The sequence below is a fragment of the Capsicum annuum genome, chromosome 11 (assembly GCF_002878395.1).
Source record: "Capsicum annuum cultivar UCD-10X-F1 chromosome 11, UCD10Xv1.1, whole genome shotgun sequence".
Taxonomy (NCBI): Eukaryota; Viridiplantae; Streptophyta; class Magnoliopsida; order Solanales; family Solanaceae; genus Capsicum; species Capsicum annuum.
Genome location: NC_061121.1, coordinates 235,491,108 through 235,501,015, shown reverse-complemented (window position 1 = coordinate 235,501,015; position 9,908 = coordinate 235,491,108).

The following is a 9,908-nucleotide window of genomic DNA, read 5'->3' as shown; positions in this document are numbered from 1 at the left end:
ATTGATTATTTAATTGTATTTATAATTTGCTAAAATCTCAAATAAGGTATCAATTATTTTTTTCTAAATTACGAATTTTCTTATATTCAATCTTTTATTGTTTTACTAAAATATTTCAAATTTAATTATTTTGAGGGATGACAACTTTTTGACTCTAAATCTTTTTTAATACATAAGAAATGCTAAAGGCATACAATAATCTTCTTTCTTTTTATAATCCAAATTTACCATTTACAAATTATTTTATTTGAATTAATAAGATCATAGTATCTTGCACAAAATCAATTAATTAATTATATGTATTTTTATATTAGAAAATGTTGTACGACATAATTGTAATAAAATTATACAATCAACTAATTAATTTCAATTACTTAGAATCAATTTTATGATCATAATATATAGACTCAAGTTCCTTAAATTTAATATTGTAAATTTTAAACTATTTTTATGGCTAAAGTAGTTGTCAGTGTTCGTTGTTTTTTTTATCAATATATGTATATCAATTACGAAACTTTGCATATATTTTTTATTAAAATAATTCTCAAAATTAACTGATTTCTATCTCAATTTGATCTAATTAATTTTATAACAATAAAATTATTATTATATATTTATTTACCATAAATCTATCCAAATTTTATGGCTTGATTATATTTAATTAATCTACAATTACATAAAGGACTCAAATATGGAAACAATAGATATTAATTACTTTTATAATTTCAAAAATTTAATCCCATGAATTTCACATATTCTTATAGTTTGGTTATATCAAATTTATATTAATTACCTTTATAATTTTGGGAAGAATTTTTAAAAGGTAATGATTATTTCATTTCCTAATTACTAATTTATTTCTCAAAAATTTCTTATAAATTTACAATTTGATTAATTAATTATCTTTACAATTTGCTAAAAACTCAAATAAGGTGGCAATTATTTCTTTTCTTAATTACGGATTTTCTTATATTCAATCTTTCATTGTTTCACTAAAATAGTTCAAATTTAATTTTTTTGAGGGATGACATTTTCTTGTCTATAAATCTTTTTTAATACATACGAAATGCTAAAGTCATACAATAATCACCTTTATTTTTATAATCCAAACTTATCATTTAAAAATCATTTCATTTGAATTAATAAAATCATAGTAGATTGCATAAAATCAATCAATTAATTATATGTATTTTTATTAAATTAATGATGTACGGAATTGTTGTAATAAAACTATAAAATCAACTATTTAATTTCAATTAATTAGAATCTATTTTATGATCATAATATATAGACTCAAGTTCCTTAAATTTAATGTTGTATGTAAATTTTAAAATATATTTATAGCTAAAGTCATAGTCAACGTTCGTTGTTTTTTTTACCAATATATGCATATCAATTACGAATATTTCCATATATTTTTTTATTAAAGTAGTTGTCAATATTAACAAACTTCTAGTTCAATTTAATCTAATTAATTTTATAGCAATAAAATTATTATTAATATTATATATTTATTTACCATAAATCTGTCCTAATTTTGTAGCTTGATTATATTTAATTAATCTACAATTGTATAAAGGGCTCAAATACGAAAATAATTGATATTAATTACCTTTATAATTTCGGAAATTCAATCCCATGAATTTCTCATGTTTTTATAGATTGATTACAATAAATTGATATCAATTACCTTTTTAATTTTGGAAAGAATTTTAAAAAGGTAACAATTATTTATTTTCCTAATTACCAATTTATTTTTCAAATATTTCTTATAAATTTATAATTTAATTATAGTCAATTGATTATTATTATCTTTATAATTTGCTAAAAACTCAAATAAGGTAACAATTATTTTTTTCCTGATTACAGATTTTCTTATATTCATTCATTTATTTTTTTACAAAAATAGGTCAAACTTAATTGTTTTGAGGGATGACATGTTTTTATAATATTTTTTACTCATAATGATTACAATATTTTCTATATAAATTGATCAGTTACTATTTATTAATTGGTTATTCTCATAAATAATTTTTTCTTGTAATATTTCTTTTAGTCAATTGTAATGAAATCATTCATATTTCTTTTCTTATAATACTATTATTAAAAACATATGAAATGTAATTTATTAAATATAAAATATGAAATAATATTAAATATTTAAATAATCAACAAAATAGTTTTTTGTTATGAAATGATGGTTTTTTGTTGGAAAAATTCAAATAGGTAGTTCTCAATATGACACTTGTCTTAGTTATAGGAAAGACTATTCTCCTTTATTATATATATAGATAATTTCAACAAAATTAATTAGAGTATTTTCTTATAAAAATAATATAAAATAATTATATTATTTTATAAAAATAATATTAAATATAGTATATTAATAATATTTGCATTAATTATGCTTCTATTTTGTTACGCAGTATTTGATTCTACGTATTAAAAATAACATTGAATCAATGGTGAAAGTGGAGGGACTTCTTTCTTTATTTGGGTTTTTCTTTTTGGGAAAGCTGACACTTTCTTGACTACCAACCACCCAACACAAAGCTGACACTTCTTGCTAGATTGGCTATTTTTTCATACGGTACTAATTTATATACATTTTCTTTGATATTTGTTATATTATTAGTTTTATTTTGTGTATCGTATTAGTTTATATGCATTTATCTTTTATGTTTGGTATATTATTATGATCCTAAGCTAGGAGTCTATCGGAAACATCATCTCCACTTTACCTGAGTAGTGATATGATCTGCATACACTAACCTCCCCAGACCCCACTATATGGGAATACACTGGGTGTTGTTGTTGTTGTTGTTGTTTCTTATACAGTAATTGATTCAATGTATTAAAAATAACATGAATTACATAATTTTTTTTACATAATACCCCTACTTTAAGCATGTTACTAATGTCGTAAATTTTAAGATATTAGTAATACACACCTCAATACACAATAGAGTATATAACTAATTTTTGCATTAGTTATACATAAGATAAAAAGATATATATCAAACAAGGGACTCCTAATACACATTAAATTAGTGGATGAATTAATTTTTACGTAATACATTCCATAATTTATCACAAATTTGATTATTATTCCTTGTCTTGAGCCGGGAGTCTATCGAAAACAGCCTTTCTACTTCTCCGGAGGTAGTGATATGGACTACATACATCTTACCCTCTTCAGACGCCACTATGTTGAAATACACTGAATTTATTGTTGTTATTGTTGTTAATTTTTTAATACACTCTATCAAAAGACTCCACGCTCCTTATTTAATTATACCTTTAGCTCCTCTTTAATTATGATAGTTACTCTCTGGCTCCACCTTGCTTTTTTAAAATATAAATAAATAGCAATGAATTTAATTTTGCTCATTACTCTACTAATTGTAGTAATGTTAGGTGAATTCATCAACTTAAAATTAGAGTACATTCACTCATGCTACATGTTATAGCTACAGTTCAAAAAAGGAATTATACGTTTGACATAATACATAAATGTGTTTTCAACTTGACATCATCAAGAAATATTTATATATTTTAATTTTGAGTGTTGCACAAATAAATACTTAGACTATCATATAAAGTTAAAATAAATATATATATGCGAGTCTTGTATCGCAATTTGTCATGCAAAATGTGTGCATCTCATACAGTTTGTCAAGTAATTAAAGCGTTTGTGTCTAGGGGAGTGCATCGGTTGGTTCGGTTGAGTTTTACATATTATCGTTAGATTTATTGATTTTCAATTTTTAAATATGCTAAACAAACAAATAACCAAACTAATAAAATATTTTTTTCGATTTTTAGTCCTTAACGATTTGGTTTTTGATTTAACCGATAAGAAATACTCATAAAATAGAAATAGTAGTAACTAACATGTAAAAAATGAATCTTAGTTGCAACAAAAATTCTACATGAAGTGTTTAAATTTACAAAAATCTTCAAGTTTGAACTAAATATTGTTGGGAGAAATTAAGAGTTTATATAATTGAAATAATAGGTTTGTTAATTTGTAGAAATAAAAGATAAATATATATTTTTATTGGGTTATCGGTTTACCCAATAACCCAATAAGAAAAAATTGAACCGAACCAATAACCCAATAATTTTTTGTAACACTCCATACTTTCAGGCTTGAACGTAAATTGTCATTTCTACTTGCACATATTCCAAAAACCATAAATATATTCACAGTGTTTTAATCAAATATGTGGTGTATAAATCTAGTTGATCATGAATTGAGATCGTAGAGGTCCCCTAAATCAAGGACGAGTTGAAAGCTTTTCCATCGATTGAGTTTTAGTAAGTGTCAAACCTTGGGTCAACTTCAATCGGTCATTATTCTTTGTATATATTGAATTAGAGTGCCTACTATATATCAAATAAAAGGCCTTCGAATTATCTTTCCAACGATATCAATTTTGCAAAAATCCGACACCCGATAAAGAAGTTATGGCTTTACAAAGTAGAGTGTCGTGCAGCATAAGGTGTGCGACGCACACCCTAACTTATGCCAGAAGGTGTGCGACACACAACCTAATGTGTGCAATAAAGAGTGCGTCGCAAAACCTATATTATGCAATGAGGTGTGCGCCGCATACATTACTAGTCAAGTAACTTAAACACTCTATTTTTGGGGCAAAATAGTCTTTTTCCCACCCTTATTTAGCCATAAACACGAAATTCAGTCCCCAAATACCCCAAAATACACTTTCATTCATCAAAATTGCTCAAGAACTCTCCTTAAGGTTTCAAAATAAAAACCCAAGCAACTCAAGATTCAACCGTGGGTTTTTGAAACTAATTGCATATTTAGAATCCCCAAAACGTAGGCTTCAAGAAACACCTATCATCTTCGCATATAGAGGTACGTGGGGTTATCCTAAAATCTCATGGGCCTTTAAATTCATGTTTTACAATGGGGGTTTTGAAACTATGAATATAATCATGTTTTGAACATTTCTATAATATTGATTTGGTCTTTAGGCCTATTTTCGAAGTGATTTGACATATTATATATGTATATGCATGTGTTTCAAAAAGGTGTTAATTTGAGAGCATGACTTATATGGAATCCCTCTCTTGATGTGAATTTGTTTTAAATGTTCATATGATGTAAATTGTTTGAAAACATCTTGAAAAGCATGACATGAAATGTTTTGAGAATTGATATAATTTTGACTTGAAAACTAAAGGGCTATTTGTGTTGAAACATGTTGAATACAATGGTTGAATGAGAAGAATGATGTGATATTGATGGCTTAGAAGTCAGTTATAGCGATATCCTACAGAATATGATATGTGATTGAATCAGATGAAATTTGAATGCATTGATTTTACATGAGATAGGTGGATGCCCGAAGAAGGCATTTGAGTATAAGGGCTCATCGCTGGAAACTATGTTTGCCGACATGGGAATTTGGTACCCTTCTTTGTGATCTTGCGTACCTGACTTTATGTCATTCCCAACTTGGGACTATGGTTAGGAGCCCTGCTTTGTGATCTTGTGCACTACCATTGGGTCGAGACACCCTATTGTGTGATCTTGTGTGTCTTCCCCTCACTTATACTCTAATCTCGGAGGCAACTGAGGTTTGAAAGTTGGTGTAAATGTGATATGTAGGGTATTCCACCAAGCTCAGCTGCATTACATTGTTGTTGAAAACAATTACATTGCTCTCATGTGTGTTTCAAATGATTTGATATGAAATTTCTTTATAATGGCTCTCAACTATATTTTGCAAAAATATTATATTTTGTTTTTATATCTCTGTGTACCAGTACTTTTTTATTGACCCCCTTCCCTCCAAGTTTCGGAGGCACAATCTAGGGGTCCAGAAAATTAGTAGATTCCTCAGATAGATTTGCAGAGTCACTTGGTGACCCTTCTATATTTTGAAAGGCCTGATATCCGCCAGTTTCATTTATCATTTATTAGTTTTGGATCTACTTGGGGCCTTGTCCTAGTTTTCAGATAGATATTTATTTCAGTCATATAGTAGAGATTTCGCAGACGTTATAGAGATGTTGTGTTGAGATTGTGGGGCATTATTCCCCATTATTGATTTCATAAGATTCTTGACCATGTTTCCATAATATTATTTATATTTTTCATTTCTTTTATCATATGAGTTATATGCATGATAATCAGACAAATAAGGGTGTTTCGAACCTTCATAGTACGAAATGCTCGTCACGGCCAGGGCCCCGATTTGGGTCATAACAAACTTGGTATCAGAGCACAGTTTATGATCCCAGGGTGTCTATAAAATCACGTTGAGTAAAGTCTTGTTTATGGGTGTGTAGCATGCTACACTATAAGCAGGAGGCTACTAGGCGTTTAGGAATGTCTCTCTTTCTTCATGTTCCAGTTCATGCAATAGAGTCAAAATATTTCTCTTTCATACTGTCATTCGTGCTATGGTGTCGCCCATATGAAGGTAAAGTCATCCCAAATTCTTTCCTTACTCTGATGTTCTTAGACATGTCCCATTATTGGGGTGATTCAAGTGCAAAAAGTTTAGAATCTACATGATATAGTCTTTTCCGATTGTGTCATATAAGAAAAAAATTGTGCAAAGACTTGAGAGAAGTCTGTTTATTCTTCAATATGTGTTGATACTGATGTAAACATTGATCCTGATGGAATCATGCTTTCCAACTTATGGTATTAAGTGCATCTAGTCCCTCTCAAAAAATCTTGATACAGATGTGGACGGTGTATAGCAGAATGTTAGAACTGTATTCCACCCGAATAGTAGCATAAGTTAAAGTGTTGTTGTCATGACCTATCGGTAATGAAATTAGACCAAGAAGTTAGTGATGTGAAGTCACAAAGTTAGAAGTCAGACTGAGGGTGATTTTTGGTGTAAAGGAATATTTCAGTTGAATAACCGATATTCGAGGATGATTTACCCCTTTATAGTGATAAACTAATGTGGTTGTTAGTAGCACGTGTGGATGGTATGGTAGTCCATGGGGGAAGTATTTTACTCAGATTTTAATTTATACAGAGTAAGATGTGTAATCATTTTTTGCAGATGCAGGGATCTATACACAAAATGAGCGTTTCTTTCAAAAAATCCCCAAGCAAGTCAGGAGCCATGACAGAGCATATAAGGCTTAATAACGGTACTTTTGGTAGCCCAAAAACCGGCTCAACACCCATTTATTGATGACCTTTCGAATTGTCCATCTCATTTCTTGAGATCATGGAGGACAAACAAAAGTGTCTTATCTTCTTTACAAATATTGTATTTAGAATTTTTCTAAAAAAAATAGTCGCTAGCAAAAGCGACTTTTTGTCAACTAATCGTCTACCTTGAGTACAGGTACATACAGAAAGCAAGACCCTGACAAATGATTTCAGGAGAAATTGTTTTTAATTTACCGGAAGAACCATTGCATGTCATTGCCAAAAGGGCCATTACATATTATCGTCATTCAATATCTGTTGACGCGCTAGACACAATGCTGGCATCAAGGATATCATCAGCATTCAATATATCCCTTGACACGCAAGACATAATGCTGGCATCGAGGATATCATCATTATTTAGTGTCTATTGACGCGCTAGACACAACAATAGCATCGAGGATATCATCAACATTCAATATATCTGTTGACACGTAAGACACAACGCTGGCGTCAAGGATATCATCATCATTCAATATCTATTGACGCGCTAGATACAATGCTCGCGTCGAGGATATCATCATCATTCAATATATCTATTGACACACAAGACATAATGCTAGCGTCGAGAATATCATCATCATTTAATATTTGTTGACGCGAAAGACACAATGCTGGTGTCGAGGATATCATCATCATGCAATATCTGTTGACACGCAAGACACAACACTAGTGTCGAGGATATCATCATCATGCAATATCTGTTGATGCACAAGACACAACGCTATTTTCAAGGATACCATTAGCATTCAATATATCTGTTGACACGCAAGACACAATGCTAGCATTTAGGATATCATCAGCATTTAATATATATGTTGACATGTAAGACACAATGCTGGTGTCGAGGATATCATCATTATTTTATATCTGTTGACACGCAAGACATAAATACTGGCGTCGAGGATATCTTATCCTTTTATGAATCAGCATCTAAATGCATCGAGAGCACATGATTTAAAGGGACGCCTTTAAGTCGCTATCTAAGGATGAATGATATATAAGATTTCCTAGAAATTGACAATTTGAGGGTCATCTATAAGTCATATTATTTGAAATAGGATAGTGTACAAGATCACCTATGAGTTGATAGCCGGTAGGTCATCCGTAAGCCACAACAATATCCTAACCGGATAGTGTGCAAGATCGCCCAAAAATCGATAGTTCAAAGGTTATCCATAAGTCACAACTAAATCCTTACTGGAGAATATTTAAGATTATCAAATTGATACATCCAAGGGTTCTCTATAAGCCGTGTCATATCCAAGATCTATTATGTGTAGGATTACCCAAAGACTAATAATTTGAGGGATTATCTATAAGTCATATTGTATCCAAGGTCGGATGATGTGCAGGAACACCTAAAAGCTAGTGATTGGAGGGATATATGTAAGCCATCTCTTATTCAAAGTAGGATAATGTGCAGGATTACCTAAAAGCTAGAAATCAAAAGGATATCTGTAAGTCGCCTCATATCCAAAATCAAATAATGCGTAAGATTATCTAAAGATTGATAATTTAAAGGAAATTTATAAATCGATCATCGGCTATAACCAGAGAGGTTATCATTCTACATGGAACAAATGATATAGGTACCCAAAGGGTTGCCACACCAGCACAAGATTTCACGGTTGTAGAAACCGTTCTGCATAAAGTATCGCTGGTGTCCAAAAGGGCCACCCACTTTGAAGACATATTCAACTGAAAAATGTCATAATTATACAACAAACAATAGGGTTGTTGTGTTTGGTATTGCCAGTTATTTCATTCCAAACAGGTACATGAAGAGATGACTCCGCTTTTCAGGCCACAACTCACGTGGAGATATGGTAAAAGACTGTATACCTCTTTCGTGAATTATGTTTAGCACTAACACTTTGTGCTTGAATCATTGTCGAGAGCATCCGAGAGGATGAAAATCTCAAATCAAAACCATAGGTGCGGATGACTTCAAATAGGACGTAGCACCCGAATCAAACCCATTTTCTTTTTCCTCTTTATGATCACGCGCGTTCCACGTGAATCCATACGAGAAGATGCTGAGAATCTTATAGAAACACACTTAGGTGTCTCATCCAATGTTCAAATCCCAAAATTCTAGGATAGAGGTTTACGAATTCGTACATAGGTGGATTATTTTCATTGGCTAGGGAAGATTATTCCCTTTCCACCAATTTCTATTGGCCACTTTTTGTAATTCTGTTCAAGAAAATCAAAATAGAGGTACAGTTCATTTGGGTACGGATCTTTTGAATTTCAAAAATGAACCCTCAATCCCCTTCTATAAGTAACTCTCTTTAGAGCAAGAAAAAGGGATTTTTTTTGGGGATTTTGGAATTTTTTTTCACTGGACTCCCCTTTCCTTTATGGGTTCTCCTCTTCTTTCTCTTTAGAGTTTTAAATTTTAGAGGCAAAGGGGGTTCAAAAGTTTTGGGTTAGAAATTTGGGGTTAGCAAATATCTTCAAAAATTCAGAAATACAAAAAAAAAGGGTTCGAAAGGGGCGCTCTCAGAGGGAAAAATATTCTCTTTACGCCTAAGAAACATACATTTTTAGGAGGTGCGTTTGAAATGTCGAAGCTCCCCGACATTTGAGTTTTTCAGTGGTCGGAGTCCTATCGTTAGCTCGTTATCCCATTTTGCTGCCCCGAAAGAGGTAAATACACTTTTCTTTTTAATTTTGTTGTGGTTATCAT